The sequence below is a fragment of the Lissotriton helveticus genome, chromosome 7 (genome assembly GCF_964261635.1).
Source record: "Lissotriton helveticus chromosome 7, aLisHel1.1, whole genome shotgun sequence".
NCBI lineage: Eukaryota > Metazoa > Chordata > Amphibia > Caudata > Salamandridae > Lissotriton > Lissotriton helveticus.
Window position 1 is genome coordinate 352,778,898 of NC_136068.1, and position 20,719 is coordinate 352,799,616.

Consider the following 20,719-nt stretch of genomic DNA (forward strand, 5'->3'; position numbering starts at 1 on the left):
TCTGCCGAAGGCTTAGAAGATACATTTCTGCAGTGTAAATCACTTTTAGGAATGCACAGCTCTTCATGGTGTAATTGCTTAGCCTGATCTGTATTGTTACTGACTGAAGATGCTTTCATACATTTACATTTTGTGCACATTAAGATGGTTGTCAGATCATTAATATTTGCAGGTGTTAATCATCACTGAGTGATATCATTTTACTAAGATCGCAACATTTCAGTCATTCACTGCACGTAAACTGTAATCAGTGTAAGAGTGTTTGAAAATCACAAAGGTTAAATTCTATGATAAGTATTTGTTCTTGGCATGTATTACCGTAGAGACACATGATCTGCCTACTCCTGCCATATAGTGTTGGGTTCGGACATTTGCAAGTTGTTTTTCTTTGAAGAAGTCTTTCGAGTCACAAAGTATAGAATGTCTCCTACCCTAGCTGGCAATGCGCATGTGCTCCGACTCCATATTATATTGTTGTTTACCGCAGTCAGGTTCAAACACACTTATCCAGGGTTTAGAGTTAAACATGTTTCTTTGCTTCCATTCAGGCATAGCTGGTATATTCTTCGATGCCAATATCTGAAAAACAGTTGTTGCCTTCTTTTCTCTACCATTACATTCTGTTGACTGATCTACACTGGCGCTGAGCATTGTGGGGCCTCCTGCTTCGCCAGGGCCTCGTGCGCCATGTCCTCAATGACCTTCGTCTTTTGCAGCAGGAGATGTTCACTTAGTGATGGGACAGAGCCCTTTCAGAATTGTCCTCTGTGTGAAGCAAAGTTCCCCTGGACCGACCACACCAGGTGTGTAAACTTTGTCTGTCTCCCGACCATAGCAACACCGTCCAAGGCTTACCTGGCTTTCTGTTTTAAAAAGGCAATTCAATATTGGCAGGAGAGACAATGGGCACACCACAAGATGCAGAGATGGATTTTTCGTGACACCCAAGACGTCTTTGGGGACCCGGGTTCCCCCAGCTTTGCGGGAGGCGAAGAGGTCTGGCCCTTGGACCATCTACTCCACCAACCATCAACTGGTCAAGAGGCCATTCTTCTTGTCTGGCTCGGACTGCGAGCCTGAAGGTCTCCAGGCTCTCAGAGACTTCATGCCTTCGGGCCCCCAATGAAGACTTCAGCGTGGAGCGTAATTAGAGCTGAAGCTGAATCACATTTGCCTCACAAAAAGCATCAAGTTGAGGCAGGGCACTGCCTTTGACAAAGACTCAGGCCTCTGGGGCCCCATTGCCCTTTGGCACTGATAGGCATCAATCTAAAACCTTAGAGCCAATGCTTCCCCCGTCCACGGGCCCTACCCCATCGAGCCCAAAAGCCCTGAAGCCAAAAATCATTTAGAAGCTAGTGCCAACGCCAGCCTCTTCTCCAAACGGACATCTGTGCGGAAAATTCCATCGGGCCCTAAGCACCTTCAGATACGAAAACACCTTAGGTGCCTAGGCCATCAACATCAAAAACACCATTTGATCATCAATACCGAATACGCCCTTGGTACACGGCTCCTATCACAGGATGGAGTCTATCCTCCAATGCCTTCAGGAGGAATTCAACATGGGACTTAAGTGTCACCCTCATATTCATCCTCACATCGCCAAGATTTCCAAGAGACTGCCTCCATCTCCGGGAGATACTTTGCCTCACAAGTGAAAGACTAACTTCAAGGAGGAACTTGTCTTGGAGCCTTCTGCCCAAATGCAAGAAACACAAGAACAGGGGCACTATCTCCATTCCATTTGGGCCATCTCCCCAACCCCCTACATTTCACAACTGCCATAGTCAACGAAGGGTTCCCCTTGCTCCTCATATGGACAGGGAACCTTCCCCCAGGTGACCATGATGATACACCATTCGACATGATGCCCACTGATGACCTGTAGGAAGCCTATAATATCGATTTTCTGGGGGATCCAAAATTGGATCATTACCTAGATAGGTCTGCACCTCCAGGTGACTTGACACCTATTCTGAGGTAATCCAGAGGGCTGCCATTTTCCTCAAGGTAGATAGGCATGTTCTCCATGAAGACGACTATTTCTGTGTAGAAACTTTATCTAAGTTTGGGCGCACACTGCAATTTCTGCCCATGCTCAAGGAGATGCTCAGGTCAGTCACTGACCTATTCAAGGAACAAGTCAGGGCCAGAATGGTCACACTTGGGGAGATAAGAAAATATCAATCCTCCCAAACTACCCTCAGTATGTCAGAGGTGAGGTCTTCCCAAAGTCTCTAGTGGGTTATTCTTGAGCATTATAACTCTTGGGGACTGGTGTCACCACTCCACTGAAAAAGGGAGTAAAAGTCTTGATGCTGTTGGGAAAGGGTAGCAGTTGGCGCCCAACTTATTGGAGAATCTTCAGCTTTGTCGTCCTACTCTTCAGGTACAACAGATGATACTGGAATGAGATGGGTGATCTCATCAAATACCTGCCTGATGAATTTAAACAGAGGGTATAAAAGTTAGTGGCAGAGGGTAGACCCATCTCAAATGCTACCATTAGGTGTGCCATGGATGATGCTGATACCACTGCTCAGGACATCAATTCTAGTGTCTTGATCCAGTGCTACTCCTGGCTCCGCATTTCGGACTTTACGCGTGAAGTTTAGCAGCATGTCCTCAACCTGCCCTTTGAAGGGGAGCTCTCTTAAGGCCCCAGGTTGACCAAATGCTAGAGAAGAAAGACACAGACACAACCAAAGCCATAGGTACCCTCTAAACTTCCTCAGCTAAAGGAGGCTTTCGGAGACACAAATACAGTGGGTTCCAAAACCACCACTTCTGAGCCTTACGCTTCCTATCAGAGATAGTAGCAGTAGGCTTACCAGCAGTACACACCACGGGCTGTAGCAGGGGTGCCTACAGGGTACTAACACCAGAGATAGTGACAAAGAGGGCTTTTGTAAGAGGGCCTTTGCCACCAATCATTGACCCCCTCCACCCCAGTTCACCCAACACCTGTCAGGGGCATGGCTACCACATATAACTAATGACACCACCACCCACCACCCAGCATACCATCCTGCAAACACAGCCCCTGCAGGAAGCACCTCAACCTCCTAGAATAAGAGGTCCAAGTGATCCTTCAAAAAGGATCCATTGAACCATCCCCTTTTGTACCGCTTTGTTCGCTATAAGTTGGCAGGGTATGCTCAGACGTGAGTCCCTTGCTCACTTTGCCACTGGATTCAAGCAAGTCTGGCTGAAGACGGCTGAAATGCCAGAAACCGGTCCTAGGAAGCTTGTTTCCAGTCCAGGGAAGGCATGGCTTGGCAGTTCGGGCTGGACTGTTCCCATGAGGCACAGGGTCAGACTGATATGCATATGGCCATGTCTGAACTGGGGTGGCAGAGTGGGCTAAAGAACGGTGATGGATTAAACCCAGATCTGTTGACTGGGTGTGAGTGTTTGATTGGTTCAGATGCTCCGTCCATCACCACCCCCTTTTGTACTGCTCCCCATAAACAGGGCAAAGAAGTTTACTGTCTCTTCTTCCTTTTCCCCACAAAGGACCTCTCCCTTCAGTCCCATCCTGGACCTTCGGACCCTCTACCCTTACATCCTGTCCTAACACTCCACATGTTAACTGTACAGGATGTCATCCTTCTGCTGCAGCAAAGTGACTTATTGACTGTGTTTAAAACTCAAGGATGCCTAGTTTCATATTCCCATTCCCAAAGTGAGGAATCTGCAGTTAAGCGTGTCCACAAGAAAGTGTGTAACCAAAAGAAAGTAACTATTATGGTTTTAACTTCCTCTAGGGTAGAGCCTTAAAGAAGGCATTTTCACTGTCATCCATTTTGGGTATATGAATTTTTCGTCATATATTCACACATTTCTGAAGAATTTAACTTCTGATTCTCATGATATAGCTTAGAGTAATCTCTTGTGAAAACAAGATGGATCTCTTGATGGCAGTCTATAACAATGCTGGCTCATCTATGATTGTGGTTATGGTATGAGTGTGTTCTTTAAACCTGCTCATAAGGGCAAGTCAGTAGCATAACAAAACTTAACAGGCCCCCTGCAAGATATGCTGAAAGGGTCCTTCACACTTTCATCTGTAGTGGCTGAAGGACCCAATCCTGTATGGGTAAACCTGGGGGGCTGTGGGGCCTTTGTTACGCCCCTGGGGCAAGTAGCTTCCCTGAGTGTGTTTCATGTTTCACATAGTTTGGTTTGGTATTGTAAGACTATACTATTGCCCAACCCCACATGTCTTGTTGTTAACTCTTTTTCACACCCAGAGCACACTTTGGAACATGCCACTCTCCTCAAGAATCTGCTTAGCTTTGGGTACTCAGCCTAGTAAGTGTGCCTTAAAACTATTGTATAGATCTCTAAGTGCATCACTACATAGTGAACTGTGAAGGCTGGTCCTCACTCGCCCAATACAATATTAGTTTTAACACAGCGTGCCTTGGGATTGATTAAGCTCACATATCGGCACACCGTACGAATGTTGGACTTAAACAGTGGAGATTCTAGAGCAATATACACAAGTCACTTTTAATAATAATTTAATCAGTCAATCAATCATGATTTGTAAAGTGGGGCTAATCACGCGTGAGGGTATCCAGGCACTGAGGATTTTGCTATGGAGGCTCAGTTGAACAGCCAGGTCTTGAGCCCCTTCCTGAACTTCATTAGCGAGGGTGAGGTTCGGAGGAGGAGAGGGAGATCATTCCAGGTCTTGGCTGCATGGCAGCAGGAGGAATGACTTACGTAGCGGCTTCGACGAATGTGGGGGGTGGTGTGAGCGAAGTAGAGAGAGGCGAAGGGAAGTTGTCTGGTAGGTTGGTGGAAGTTCAGGCAATAATTGATGCATGCTAGTCCTTTGTTGTGCAGGGCTCTGCATGTGTGGATGAGTATCTTGAAGTGGCATCTCTTCTGAATGGGGATCCAGTGGAGTTTACGGAGGTTATGCTTGGGGAGGTAGAGGATGAGTCTGGCTGCAGATTTCTGTAAGGTCTATAAACAGGAATCAACTTGCACCTCCTAAAGAGCCTAGAATGTGTTGCCATAGTCCAGCCAGCTGGTGACTAGGGCTTGGGTGACGATTTGTCGGTGCTGACTGGGAGCCATTTGAAGATCTTGTGGAGCATGTGAAGAGTGAGGAAGCAAGCGGAGGAGACAACGTTGATCTGGTTGTTCATGCGGAGTTTGCTGTCCAGGATGATGGCGAGGTTGCGGGCATGGTCTGTTGGCATGGGTGCGGGACCTAGTACGGAAGGCCGCCAGGAGTCGTTCCATGGTGAGGTCTTTTTCCTGAAGATCAGTATTTCTGTGTTGTGTCAGGCAGTTGTCTTCCATCCAACATGCGATTCTCGCCATGCTCATGTGAAAGTTGGCCCTCGTGGTGGAGGTCTCTTTTGATAACAGTAGCATAAGCTTGGTGTCGTCAAAGTACAATATAATGTTACGTCCTTGGATTCTGACAGTGTCGGCCAGGAGGGTCATGTAGGTGTTGAAGAGATTGCAGCAGATGATGCTTTTGTTTTCGGATTTGTAAGTAGGCAGATGGATTCTCTGGATTCTTCCGGTGAGGAAGGAGGCCATCCATCTGAGGGCATCTCCTTGAATTCCAAAGTGGTGATGTCTTTTGATAAGGGTGTGGTGGGTTGAATACTAGAGAGGCCGAAGAGGATCAGGGCTGCTGTTAATCCTCTGTCAAGGAGGGCTCTGATGTCGTCAGTGGCGGCGATGAGGGGGTTTCAGTGCTGTGGTGGCGCAGAATGCAGACTGGATGTCCAGAAGGTTGTTGTTCTCCAGGTATTCTGCGAGTTGGTGGTTGATGGCTTGTTTTTAAGGACCTTGGTAGAAAGGGGAGCAGAGAGATGGGACGGAAGTTCTTGGTTTTGCAAGCGTCGGCAGTCGGTTTCTTGAAGAGAGGTTTAACTTCAGCGTGTTTCCATTTATCAGCGAAGGTGGCTGTAGCAATGAATACGTTGAAAGTGGTGGTGAGTTTGTTGCTGATGTGGTGGTGGCAGGGTTCTGTCAGTGCTCTTGAAGTAACAGAATTCACGATGGCGGCGGTGCTTAGAGTAGTGCGTGGGTTTCAGGTGGTTAGGAGGTGGTCGAATTTTGCCTCTGTGGAAGCAATTAGGCAGAGGATATCTGTGGTGACAGGTTATGGATCGAAGTATTTGTAGATGTCGGAGATCTTGTGGTGAAAGAAGTCTGCCAGGGAGTCACTGAGTTCCTGTCAGAGAGTGATAATGGTTGAGGAGGCTCAGGAGTTGGAGAATTCTCTAACAATGTAGAATAGCTCTTTGCTGCTGTTGCCATTGGCCTTGATGCTGTTGGCAAGGTTGCTCTCTTTCATCCTTTTCAGGAGTTGGCGGTATTACTTGAGCTATTTTTTGTAGGATGTTGGGTCTGTGTTGTCCTTGCTGGTGCGCCATCTTCTTTCAAGTCCTGTGCAGTCATGTTTTGTAGTTCTCAGTTCCGTTGTATACCAGTTGGCCTGATTGGATGCTCTTCGGTTTAGTGAGCTTGATGGGGGCGACTCTGTCAGTGCAGTTAGTGATCAAGGAGGAGAAATTCGTGACAGCCTGCTCTAGGTTGGTTGAAGTGTCCGGGTGGTATGGAGTTGAGAGCGTTGGTCCATGTCTCCCTGATACTTTGTTCTAGCTTCTGTGAGAGGTTCTGGACAGTTTGGTGGTGGTGCAGAGGTGACCTGTGATGGTGAAGTGGACCTGTGACGGTGCAGTGGACAATGGCATGGTCTGTCCAAGTGATTTTGGTGACGTGGCTGTACTTGACTCTGTTGCTGGCCGTGAAAATGAGATTGAACACGTGTCCTACGATGTGTGTGAGGTTGTTGACTAGTTCATTGAGACCAAGGGTGTTCATGCTTTTGAGGAGGTTGGCGGTGTTGGTGTCAGTGTCGTCCGGGATGTCAAGGTGGAAATTGAGGTCTCCGAGGAAGATGTAGTTCTTGGAGTGGATGGTGAGCACTGCAATGAAATAGAGGATGACGCTGCAAAAGCTGGAGCGAGGTCCTGGGGGTCTGTAGGCGAGCGTGCCTCTGATGGGGTTTTTTCCGTTTTTTTTTTAGAAGATAATGGCACAGTACAAGTCTTCAAGTCTAATACCCAGTGTTGAAATCAAATCTCAGTTCTTCCTAGTAAATCCTTCATTTGCTGCTTACAGTCAACTATCATTACTTGTTGGTGTTGCTAGCATTCTTTTTTTTTATTTATTTAAAAAAAAAAATACATTTCATTAGTTTTTGACAGAGAATAGTACAATTAGCAGTAAACGTTCAAATGTAACATGTATAGACATCATTTTCTTCTAATATTAATACATCAGTACACTTTATGGTTTACTGCCTCAGTTACGGATATATGTGGCATCGGCATAAACATTTGATGAGCGAAGTCTGTGAGAAAGTCCCCTTCGGTAACTAGGCGCCATTGGTTATATCATACACGAAGCATTCAGGATTTACTTAAACAGTAATTATACAAGAAAACTGTATTCCTCCCCTCCCCCCCCCTCCCCCTTCTCAGTATTCCCATGGCTTATATACGCTCAGTACCCGGTCTTTACAGTTTTATGAACTAACTTCAGAGTCAGAGATCGTAGGTGGTGGCTCACATATATTTCCTCGGTATTCATTCCACTTCCCCCATATTCGGGACAATTTTTTGGGACATCCTCTATGAGTATACACCGCCCTTTCCTCCACCATTTCTGCATCCATGTCTTTTTCCCATTGTGTTCGTGTGGGTACTATTCCCGACCCCCAATTCTTGGCGATGTTTCGCTTTGCTATCGCCATCCCATGTGTCGCCCAAGTTTGTAACCCTCGATTCAGGTCTGTAGGTTTCCAGATATTTAATAGACAGCACCCAGGGTCCGGTTGAACTTCTACCTCGCTTGCTTCCGTTATCTCAGTCATTACTTGTTCCCAGTACGTTTTTATTTTCGGGCAGTCCCATATTATATGGAAGTACGTTCCCGGGACTCCGCAGTCTCTGAGGCAGCACGGATCTAATGCACGGCCCAGCTTGTGTAACAGTGTGCGGGAATAGTATATGCGATGTAGTATCTTGAGTTGTATTAATTTTAGTCGGGATGGGATTAATGTTTCCTGCGGAGACGCTAGGGCCTCCAGCCAATCAGAATCTTCAATGTCTTCTAATTCTACCTCCCACTTGCTACGGAGGACCAACGTGGGATCCGGGAGATTATTTACAAGCTTACGATATGTTTGAGATATTGCTTTTTCCCCAGGTAGTCGGTGAGAAGCCTATCCTCGAGAGCGGATGATTCAGCTAGTTCCGTGCCTGGTGGGATGGCACTGTGTAGTGCATGCTTGATTTCGGTGTATCGGAAAAGCTCAGTATCAGCCATTCCGTACTTTTCTTGCAGGGCCAGGAATGCAATAATTTCTCCCTGATGCCATAGGTCACCTATTGTTGTGATACCAATTAGGTCCCATTGCCTAAACCCCTTAGTATTAGCTAGTGTGCCAAGGCGGCGTGTTTCCCAAAGTGGGGTGGCAAATGTGAGTACTCCCTCCCATCCCAAAGCCCTTTGTGCCGTATGCCAAATTTTTACCGTGTGTGCCGCGGGCCTGTGAGCGTATGTCGTCGTTTGTTGGTGTATAAGGCCTTCATCAGGTATTCTGTCGGGAGTATATTCCTATCGAGTCTATATGCTGGGTCGTGCTGTGGAGTATGTAGCCATTGATTAATAATCGTCAATTGTGCGGCCCAGTGGTATAGTTTAACACTTGGTAAGGCTATTCCCCCGTCGTACCAGCTACGTACCAGTTTGGAGTGGGCTATACGAGCCGGTATTTCCGTCCCAGAGCAAGGAGGAGATTTCTGCATCAATTGTCTTAAAATAAGAGAGAGGGACAGGGAATGGAGTATTTTGTTGTGGATAAAGAAACCTTGGGAGCGAGAGCATTTTAAAGAGTGCTGCTCTTCCCAGCAGCGTTAGCGGGAGGAATCTCCAATGCGTCACATCCGATTTAAGCCGCTGCAGTGGTTTCAATACATTTTCCTCCATGAAAATCAAGTCATGCGGGGTAACGTATATCCCCAAGTATTTAAATCCTCTGGTCACTATTTGTAGTGTGCAGTCAGGGGGTAGCGTAGGTAGTCGGCCATGTAATTGATATAGGAGTGATTTTGTCCAGTTTATGGTGTATCCCGACCCCTTTCTATATCTTTGGAGTATGACCATAAGGGCCTCTAAGGAGTCGGTTGGGGACATTAAGTATATGAGTACATCATCAGCGTAGAGGTAGATACGGTCCTCCCATCCCGCCTCCCATGTTATCCCACGGAGCAGTGGTTCCGTACGTATTTTCATTGCCAACGGCTCTAGGGTAAGCGCAAACAGGAGTGGGGATAGTGGGCCCCCCTGTCTTGTCCCCCGTCCTAACGTGATTACCCGTGACGTATGTCCATTGGCCACCACTTGGGCTAGCGGTGCTGTATATAGTAGCTTGACCCAGCTACAGAATTTGGGCCCGAATCCCATCTTCGTAAGCACAGCAAATAGAAAGGGCCAACTCCACAAGGTCAAACGCCATTGTGGCGTTTAGGGATAGTATTGTTGCATCGTCCCTAAGCAATGGAGCGCGGTGTAGTACTCCATGAAGGCGCCTTAGGTTCAGGGAAGTGTTTCGTCCAGGCATAAAGCCCGATTGGTCCGGGTGTACCAATGTTGTGAGGTGTGATTGCAACCTTAGTGCCAACAGTTTTGCTAATATCTCTGCGTCCGCATTCATTAGCGAAATCGGACGATATGAGGACGTCTGGTCTGGTGGTTTTCCAGGTTTATGAATTGCTACAATAGTGGCCATTCTTTGGTCTTTGGTCAGTATTCCTTGGGTTAAACAGTCATTATACATGGGGAGTAGATGGGGGGTGATGTGTTGTGCAACTCTCTTGTATAGTTCTACTGGTAGGCCATTGGGTTCCATCGCCTTCCCCGTGCGTAACTCCGATAGTGCCTTCCCTACTTCTTCTATCGTTAGGTCTCCCTCGAGTGCCTGCACGTCTTCTGGTGACAGTGTGGTTAATGGGATGTCCTGCAGGAATTGCATGCTTTCGTCTACCGTCGTAGTGCCTTGTGGAGAGTATACCTTTTCGTAGTAGCTTGCTAATTCCTCTACTATCAGTTGGGGCTCTGTTGTGGGTGTGCCATCTGCAAGTGTTATTCGGGCTATCCATCTATCTGCTCTTTCCTTCCTCTCCAACCATGCCAGCATTTTCCCCGTCTTGTCTCCTAGTTCATATATCCTATGTAGTGTATCTGTGTGTCTAGTTCTCGCTACATCTTCTGCATATGCCCTATATTCCTGAGTCACCAGTGCTGGGGTTTGTGTTGTGCTATCGGTGGAATCTAAGGCTTGGGCTGTCTCTGCTTTCTGGAGGGCCACTTCTAGCGAGTCAAGGTTCTCCCTTTGGTCCTTTTTGTGTCTAGTAATCGTTGAGATGGCCTGACCTCTAATTACTGTTTTGTATGCCTCCCAGAGGATTGATGGCGATTCTACAGAGGATAAGTTTTCCTCAAAGTAGTGTATGGTGGAGGTAGTTAGTGTTTTTGCTATCTTGCTGTTCCTAAGATATCCTGGATATATTGGATAAAGCCTCTGCCTTCTAGTGGTTCGTGTGGTGTAGGTAAGCTGAATTGGGGAGTGGTCTGAGATCCCTTTCGGCAGATGCTCTATCGCTGCTATTCTTTCTGGAGGTATTGCTAGTGTTAATATATGGTCTATATGGGAGAGGCTGTTATGTGCCCCCGAGTGGAATGTGTAGTGCCGATCAGTAGGGTGCTTAAGTCTCCACATGTCCGTCAGTCCCATAGCTGCCAGAAAATCTGTAAATATCTGGTTGGGCCTAGTTGTCTCCCTGGGGGGCTGGCGATCTAGCGCTGTGTCAAGTACTGCGATGAAATCCCCCCCTATGATCAGTTCTCCTTCGGGAAGATCAAGTAACAGTTTCCCCAGGTCCTGAAAGGCCCCGTGGTGTAGCGTCAGGCGGGGGGAGATATACTGAGATTATGTTGTACTGCCGCCCCTCCCATTGGCATGCCATTGCTGCAAAGCGTCCTTGGTCGTCCGTCCACTTGCGTTTGACTATTAGTGGGGAACTTTTATGTAGTAGGATACCAACACCTCGGGACCCTGAGGAGAACTGCATGTGCGACCATTTTGAATCCCCAACGGTTTAGTGCCTTACTGGTTGTTCCCGTTAAATGTGTTTCTTGGAGTAACACTACTGTGGGGGACTTCCGCTTCAGATATTTAAGAACGAGCCCACTTTTGATTTTATGCCCCGGCCAGTTTACATTCCAGGAGATGATTGTCAGTAAGGGGAATATTAATTATGGCAACTGGGGATCACGTCCCGATATTCCATGTCCTGACATAGTGTGCAAGGAGTAAATGCAGCCGTACTACTGTAGTTTGTTTCTGGGTTGAATCTAGGTAGCTGCTAGTGCCATTTTATCCAACAATTGCCCCGTAAGTTTGGTGTAGTGCCACGTAAAGCATGCCAAGTGCCTAGTGAGATCTGGTGTCCCTTGGACCAACGTGTTTGATTGTGTAGAAATATACCACAGTTGAAACCATATGTGCACATGAAGATTCTGTAAAGCCATTAACTTGTAACAAAAACAAAGAAAACATAGAACATTCAAAACCCATACCCCCCTCCCTGCCTCCCTGCCCGGTGGATCTAGAACCGTCCACCACCCCAACTGAGCAGAGTGCTTACTGTCCCAACTCGAATACAGTGTTCGTGGGGGTGAGACTTCTGTGTCTTCTCTTGAGCCCCCCTTCGTAACTGTCCACACATTGCTGCTTAGATCAGTGTGTCCTACCTTCAGGAGTCTCTGTCTCCGGCCTCGGCTTCTCACCTCGTATGGTCCAGCTAGGCCGTGAGCCATTATTCTCCCTGCCCCACCCTTGTTGCTTCTTCCTCAGTTCGTCGCCAGGAGTGTGTCCACTTAACCCGTGTGGCATTTTTGAGTCTCGTTGCAAGTCATTGTCCACAATGTTGGTAGTGCGATAGTTCGCCTTGAAGCTGTCTTACTGATCACCAAGTCCTCTAGCTGGTCTCCATCCTTCGAGCCAATCCTGTGCTTGTTTCGGGGAGTCACAAAACCACGTTTTTCCTTCAGATTCCACGCGCAGCTTTGCTGGGAAAATCATGGAGTACTTCAGTTCTCGAACTCTGAGTTCTTTCTTGACATCTATGAAACTTCTTCGTTGCTGTGCTACCACCGCTGTGTAGTCAGGATAGAAATTGACTTCCGAGTTGTCGATTTTTAATGGTGGAGTTACACGTGCGGCCTGTAAGATGGCATCACAATCTCGGAAATTAAAGATTCTTGCCAAGATGGGCCGTGACGGTGCTCCCGGTCGTGGCTTTCCCCAGGTACTCGATGAGCTCGCTCCACCGAGAAATAATTAGACAGGCCTCTTGGTTGAAGTTGGTTGTGTATGAAGTCCTCCACATATAGATCCAGGCTGGGCCCCCTGCGGATTCTGGTACACCTATCAGGCGTACGTTATTATGCTGTGAGCTGCCTTCCTGTTCGTCAAGTTTAGCTTTCAGCACGGCATTATCATCTTCCAATTTTTGTACTTTGTGCTGGAGGTCTGCTGTGTCCCCCACGAGCCCTGTAGTTGTCTTTTCCACCTCTAGGAGCCGATCAGACATCTTTCCGAAGTCTGTCCTTATTAGGGAGATGTCCGTAGAAATTGTGCCCATTGAAGACTGCATTTCCTTTAACACCGCCATGACGTCTTGTAGAGTAACCTTTTCTGCGTTGGAGGGGTCGCCGTTTGGCTGGGGTGGTGTTTTCGGCGCTTCTCCCCTCGCATTGTCTGGGGAGTCTTTGTGATAAGCGTACTTGTCCAGTTTCGGGGCCTGTTGGGCTCTCTGCCCCCTACCACTCATTGTTCCAGACGCAGGGTATTTCTGGTGTGGCGATTTATGGGCAGGTGGGGAGTGTGGATCTCGGTATCTGTACGTTTACTTTGCAGTTATTCACGGTGTGTGGCGGCGGCTCGAGATCAATGTGGTGGGGAAAGGTTAGTCTCCGGTAGCCACTTCAATCGCGGCTCTGCGTCCGCGTAACTTATCGTCCCACGCTTTAGTGGTCAGGTCACCGTCTCCCTGCTTGCATGTTTTGGTCAGGTATGAGCTGCCGCTGAATATTAGGGCGAGTCTTTGTGTAGGAACCACCGCGTTTAATATTGCAACCCGGGGAGCGTGGATTCGTAATGTCTTATGCTCAAGCAGAGCGTCGTTATTGCGGAGCACTTCGACTAATTATGATGCCTGCAGGTTTTCGATAGTTAGGGTCCCCTGGGCCGTGGTGCTAGTACCGTGCGCCGGCCGGTTATCCCGGCCACCAATGCGCGAAGATTCCCACCGTCGGAGGCCTCCCGATCCTCACTGTGCAAACTCCAGATAATGCTGTAACTTTGTCATCCCTTTTAGTTCAACATGGGAGTCCCCCCCCTGTGGCACATGGGCAGCGCCTGTTATGTGCGCTCCGGGAGTGTGCGCTTAGCTCTGTTGCCGCTTACCGTTGGTGCGGAGGTCTCTCAAGTCTGTCTCCACGGACCCTGGTAGCTACTCCAGTCCCCGGCTCCTGGCGCCACTACAGGCCTTTGACTTCTCGGCGGCGCCGCGCCCCGGAACTGAGGAGCAGAGAGAAACGGGTCAGTGCCGTGGATACCGGAGGGTATGCCGCTTCCATTTCAGTGGTGCAGCATATGCGGTAGGTCGGATAAATGAGCGGATTGTTTAGAGAGGGGCTCGTCAGTCATAGAGCTCTCTTAGACTGCGTCCATCTTGGCTGGTCGGTAGCCACTTCCCACCCCCGCCTCTGATGGTTTTGCCTTCTGTGTGGATTTGGAAGTTGAGATGCTCCATTATTGAGTGGGTGTTGTCGGTGGTGGTGGTGGTGCAGTGTATGGCTTCCTTGTGAATGATGGTGACTCCACCTCCACATTTGTTGATACGGTCTTGGTTTGTTATCTTGTAGCTGGCAGGCGTTGCTGAGGCGGGCTTACCTCAGGTGAGCTTGCAGTTCGCCCCCGCTGCTCTGGCAGTTCGCCTGCTATGCTGTGCCTCCATTAAGTAGGTCCTGGGAGGAGGGAGGGGCGCTGGAAAGTGGGTAGAGGGCTAAAAATGTCGGGAACAATTAGCAGCGACGGGGGAGTGGGGGAGCAAGCAGACAAACAGAAAAAGGCCAAACAGGAGACAACAGTAAATTAAAACAGAGGGTGCAAAGAAATACAAAAGAAGTACAAAATTAAAGGCTAATCAGGAGGAGAGACAGAGTTCAATGGCTAGAAACATTGTTACAGACAAGGATACAATGTTACAGCAAAGATACAATGTAACAGCAAGGATGCAAAGTTTCCGCAAAAGATGCTAAGTACGATAACATCGGTGTAAAGCAGGCTATGAAAACCATAACAGTGTAAATGCAGAACAACTATGCAGCTGGGGTGCAGGACCTGCTCATTGGGGTTGTGCTGCGGCCTCCATTAAGTAGGTCCTGAGGGGAGGGAGGGGGCCCTAGGAGGCAAGAAGCGGTCTATAAAGGTCAGGAAAAACGAGCTGCGATGGAGCTGCAGAGAAAATCAACAAACAGGAAAAAACTGGAAGTTAAAACAGAGGCTGCAAAGAAATACAAATGAAGTATGAACTTAAAGGGTAATCAGGAGTAGAGACAGAGTTAAGCCGCTAGAAACAATGTTAAAGGAAAGGCTATAATGTTGCAGCAAAGAAACCGTGTATCTGAAAGAAACAGGTTAGTATTAGATTCCTTACCTTAGAATATCCCCAGGCGTCAGTCTGGATCCGGAAACTTTTGCGTAGCAGTACCCCTGCGCGTCGGTAGGCGTCGTCTGCAGGCGTCCGCTGCGGCTCCGCGTCAGTCGTTGGCGTCGTGCGCCGTGATGACGTCGCTGGAGTATATAGACGCCGCCTCCGCGCGCTGACGTCAGTTCTTCTTTTTTCCGCGCCAGTTAGCGCAGATCCGAGAAGTGCAGTACTCCGGTCTTTTGACCAAAGTTTTTTGTGAATCCTTGATTCTTCTTACGGTGCCGGTAGGATGCCCGGTTTTAAGAACTGTGACGACTGTGACCGCACGATGTCGGTCACGGATCATCATCGACTCTGCCTCCGGTGCCTGGGCCCCGACCACGCCGTGGACGACTGTGTCGACTGCCGGGCCCTGACGAGTAAAGCTAGGCGGGAGCGGTCCCGCAAGCTACTCGAGCTACGGGTGTCGGTCCCGCGTCGAGAGCGGTCCCGGTCCGGCCGGAGGTCGAGGGAGCGGTCGAGGGAGCGGTCGCGGAGCCGCCACGAGCGCTCCGGAAGTCGTCACCATTCCTCTGGTTCCTCAGGTAGGAAACACAAGAAGTCGGGGCGTCGTCATCGTACCCCCGACGCTCGCGCGATGCGGCCGGGGGTTCGGGTGGCCCCACCCCCGTGGCTCCGCGTGAGTCGCCGGCGCGGCCTGCTCCATACCCTACGGTCCCTGGGCAAGGCGCGACGCCCGGGGAGATAGAGGAGTTCCTCATGGCCATGAGGGCACTGTCTCCTCCGACGGGGCCTACGGCGTCTTCGGGCCCTGTGCTTCCGTCCGGGGGCCCTAGCGGTTCGGGTGCTCCTGCCTCGACGCCGTCGGGTGCTCCGGCCCCGGCGCCGCCGACGGCTCCGTCCCCGGCGCCGCAGGGACCCTCAGGGTCGACGCCGACTGGTCTACCGGCCTCTCCGGCGCCGATTCCATCGGTTGCCCCCGACGCCGCGCTGCGCCGGTGCTCCGGCGCCGGCTCCGGGCGGTTGCCGCCCCCATACCCTCGAGTCCGACGCCGATGGGGCCTGTGGACCCCGGGGAGCCGGTCTACATTGTTGATTCCGAATATGGTGAATATGTAGATTATGGAGAGGGTTGGGACGGGTCTGAGGACCCTCTGTCACGCGAGTGTCAGTACAATGTGGACTGGACAGGTGATTTGGGTGACGCCAGTGGTCTGGACGACTCTCCTAACCCTGGCTTTGTCTCGCCTCCTACCGTGGCTTCGGAGGAGGGGGCTGCTTATTCAGTGGTGCTGATGAGGGCTGCCAAGGCCTTACACCTTGAGCTCCCCGTCGCGGCCGTGAGGCCTAACATCCTCACTGAGGTCTTCAAACCGCAGTCATGCCCACAGGAGCCACTGCTGCTATTCAACGAAGCCTTGTCTGACGTTCTTTTGGGCACGTGGTCCAGGCCCGCTTCAGGTTCGCCTGTTGATAGGAACGTGGCCAGACGCCACCGTCCGTGTAGGGATGACCCCAAGTTCCTGTCCACCCATCCCACCCCTGAGAGTCTGGTGATCCAGGCCTCGACTTCCCAGACCGCATTCCCGTCGGCCCCGCCCGACCGGGAATCCAAGAGGTACGACCAGTATGGAAAAAAGGTCTTCTCGTCCCTGAGTTTGGGACTGCGGTCTTGCAACACCGCGTGCCTCTTGGGCCGCTACTCCCACTCTCTGTGGGATACGGTCGCGGACCTGCTGCCAGAATGCCCGCAGGAGGTACGGGCAAAGCTCGGCAAGGCTATGATTGAAGGCCGAGACGCAGCAAAATACTCCCATCAGGTGTGGTCTTGATACGACCGACTCGCTGGGCAGAGCGATGTCCACGACGGTGGCGATTCGTCGCCACGCCTGGCTGAGGTCCGCCAACTTTTCGGCAGATGTTCAGAATGCCTTGATGGACATGCCGTTCGATGGCAGTCGCCTGTTTGGCGACAAAGCGGACCACGCGCTGGAGCGCTTCAAGGACTCCAGGGTCACGGCCAAGTCCTTGGGTCTCCCGACCCAGCGTCAGCAAACGGGTTAGTTTCGCTCCTTTCGTGGCCAAGGAAGGGGCGGTCCCACACGTGCTGCCAGCCACGCGCCGCAAAACATTTCTCAACGCGGTGGCGGCCGTGGAATCCGCCGTGGAGGCGGTCGGGGACAACAGCGAGGTCAGACCACACCTCCCCCCGCAGCATCGGCCTCCAAATCCTCCTAGTCCGTGCTTTCAGGCACATGTGACGCCAGTGGGTGGCAGGGTTCGCCATCACCACTCCCGCTGGCGCGCAATCACATCGGATAGGTGGGTGCTGCAGCTCGTCCGAAGGAGCTACTCCCTCCCCTTCGAGACCACTCCTCCAGCCATGCCACCGCAGAACCACCGTGTGTCGGGGGACCACTTGACACTTCTGCAGGGGGAAGTTACGGCCCTCTTGGCCAAGGGGGCCGTCGAGCACGTTCCTGGGCCAGAAGTAGGGCGTGGTTGCTATTCCCACTACTTTCTGGTACCCAAGAAGGACAAAGGGGGCCTACGTCCTATCTTGGATCTACGGAACGTCAACGGCTTCCTCCGGAAGGAGAAGTTCAAGATGTTGACTTTGGCTCAGGTCTTGGCTGCTCTAGACCCGCTAGACTGGATGGTAGCGTTGGACTTGCAGGATGCGTATTTTCACATCCCCGTCCTGCCGGCCCACCGGCGTTACCTGCGGTTCACGGTAGGCCACGAGCACTTTCAGTTTATCGTGCTCCCATTCGGCCTTACCAGCGCCCCACGGGTGTTCACAAAGGTGATGGCGGTGGTCGCAGCCCATCTGCGCCGGTTGGGGGTTTCAGTCTTCCCCTACCTGGACGACTGGTTGTTGAAGGCGGGCTCGCCCCAGACAGTCGTCCACCACCTTCAGATGACGGCAGACCTCCTGCACGAGCTGGGGATTTCCATCAATGTGCCGAAATCACACCTGTGTCCCTCTCAAAAGCTCCTTTTCATCGGAGCGGTTCTCGACTCGGCGCAGTTTCGGGTTTATCCTCCGGAACGGCGAGTCCGGGATATACAGGCTTTGATTCCCATTTTTCAGCCGTTATCCCGGGTTTCGGTCAGGTTGGCGCTGCGGCTGCTGGGGCTGATGGCTTCCTGCATCCTTCTGGTGCATCACGCCCGGTGGCGGATGCGGGCTCTGCAGTGGGACCTGAAGTTTCAGTGGGCCCAGCATCAGGGCAACTTGTCCGACCATGTCTTGATCTCGGAGGGCACTACGAGACAACTGCAGTGGTGGCTTACGGACCACGATTGGGTCAGAGGCAGATCCCTCTCCCTTCCCCAACCGGAGCACGTGGTTGTGACGGACGCGTCCCTCCAGGGCTGGGGAGGCCACTTGGGAGAGGCGGAGATCAGAGGCATCTGGTCTCCGGCGGAGTCCCGGCTCCATATAAACCTGTTGGAGCTGCGGGCGATCCGTCTAGCACTGAAGGCATTCCTCCCCTTTGTCAACGGGAGTGTAGTGCAGGTGTTCACGGACAACACCACCGCCATGTGGTACTGCAACAAGCAGGGCGGAGTGGGGTCGTGGACCCTTTGCCAGGAGGCTCTGCGTCTCTGGCAATGGCTGGAACGTCAGAGCGTGACTCTGACTGTTCAACACCTGGCAGGTTCTCTGAACGCCAGGGCGGACGAGCTCAGCCGTCGGTGCTCGGTGGATCACGAATGGCGTCTGAACTCGGACGTGGCGCAAGGCCTCTTTCTGAAATGGGGAGAGCCTTGGTTAGATCTATTCGCCACAGAAGAGAACGCGCAATGTCATCAGTTCTGCGCGTTGGAGTTTCCAAGACGGCACTCGCACGGCGACGCCTTTCGGCGCGCGTGGAGTTGCGGTCTATTGTGCGCCTTTCCGCCTATACCACTTCTGCCCAGAGTGCTGAAGAAGATCAGGCGCGACCGGGCCCAAGTTATCCTTGTGGCTCCGGACTGGGCTCGAAGGTACTGGTATCCCGAGCTACTCAGCATGTCAGTCGGTCCCTCGATCCGCCTGCCCCTTCGGGAGGACCTTCTGTCGCAGCAGCAGGGGACGGTCCTCCACCCGAACCTGTCCAGTCTCCACCTCCATGCGTGGAGATTGAGGGCGACAGTTGAGGCCATTTGACTTGCCTCCTGAAGTTTGTGATGTGATTCTGGCAGCCAGGCGTCCCTCCACAAAGTCGGTATACGCCTGCCGGTGGAACAGATTTGTGGCATGGTGCACAGCAAAGACTGTGGACCCTCTTTCTGACCCTCTTTCCGAGGTTCTCCTCTTTCTTCTCTCTCTTGCCCAGCAGGGCTCTGATCTGGGCACTATCAAGGGCTACCTTTCTGCCCTTTCGGCCTTTCTAAGGCTGCCTGATCAACCTTCTTTGTTCAAGTCCCCTATTGTAACGAGATTCTTGAAAGGCATCACGCACATGTATCCACCTGTTCTGTTTGTGATGCCTCAGTGGGATTTGAACCTGGTTCTGACCTTCTTGATGTGTGCTCCCTTTGAGCCCCTTCATTCCTGTCCTCTCCGTCTACTGACTTTAAAGACGGCCTTCCTGGTTGCCATCACCTCTGCCAGGAGAGTGAGTGAGCTCCAGGCTCTTTCTGTCAAACCTCCTTTCATGTCCATTCATCCAGACAAGGTGGTTCTGAGAACTAGACCTTCTTTCCTGCCCAAAGTAGTCTCTGCTTTTCACATCGGGCAGTCCATCACCTTACCCTCCTTCTTCCCGCCTCCGCATCCTTCAAAGGATGAAGAGCGGCTCCATCGTCTGGACCCAAAACGTGCGCTTTCATTTTATATGGATCGCACTCGCCAGTTCCGGGTGGATGACCAACTGTTTGTTGGCTACGTGGGTGCGAAGAAGGGACGGGCGGTGCATAAGCGGACCATCTCTCGGTGGGTCGTCCTGTGCATCAAAGCGTACTACTCTTTGGCTCGGAAGGAGCCTCCTGTTGGGCTGAGGGCCCATTCCACTCGGGCCACGGCGGCTACTACTGCCCTGGGCCGGGGAGTCCCCTTGCAGGACATTTGTCAGGCGGCTACGTGGGCCTCGCTGCACACGTTTGCAAGGCACTACTGCCTGGACAGTCAAGTCCGGAGGGATGGCTTCTTTGGCCGTTCTGTCCTCCAGGACTTTCTGGTGTAAGCTGTATTGGTTTGCAGACCCACCACCGGGGTTGGTATTGCTGGCGTATCTATTCTAAGGTAAGGAATCTAATACTAACCTGTTTCTTTCAGATGAACAAGTTACTTACCTTCGGTAACGATATATCTGTAAGAAACAGTAGGTTCGAGGCATGTGGGCTGCTAAATTCATATCTGTAGCATAGATCGCCGCCTAGTGTTGGGTCCGGATGATTGCACATTGTTGTCCTGGAAGAGTCTTCGAAGTATCACGAGATAGGTGGCTCTTCCCCTGGACTACAGTGCGCATGGGCATCGACTCCATCCCCAGATTGGTTTTTTCCGCCATTGGGTTCGGATGTGATTTCGACGTCTCCTGTTCGGAATCGTTATAGAAATTTTTCTTTGCACCGTCGGTATTGTTCGCGTTCGGTCCCGTCTATCTTCCAGCTCGTGGAGTCAGATATCCGGGGGGTCGTGTGACTCTTCGATGATCGGGGCCTAGTCGACGCGGCAAGACTTCGACGGCATGGAGCGGATTCCGTTCAAGAAATGTCCCGTGTGTGGGTCCAAGTACCCACACATTGACGTCCATCCTGTGTGCAACAAGTGCCTGTCGCCGGACCACGACGAGGCCAACTGTATGGCCTGTTCCATATTTCGATCGAAAAAAACGGATCAAGCTTCGGCGCGTGGCGCGCCTTTAGGCCCAGCGATCGGCTCCAGCACCGGTGGACAT

The 20,719-nt window shown here is 51.2% G+C and overlaps 1 protein-coding gene across 4 annotated transcripts in view; it reads left to right on the plus strand.

The window, feature by feature from the left end:
• Nucleotides 1-20,719, plus strand: part of NCOA6 (nuclear receptor coactivator 6) — a 410,255-nt gene that overhangs the window by 232,053 nt on the left and 157,483 nt on the right. The gene's annotated exons all lie outside the window — the stretch shown is intronic.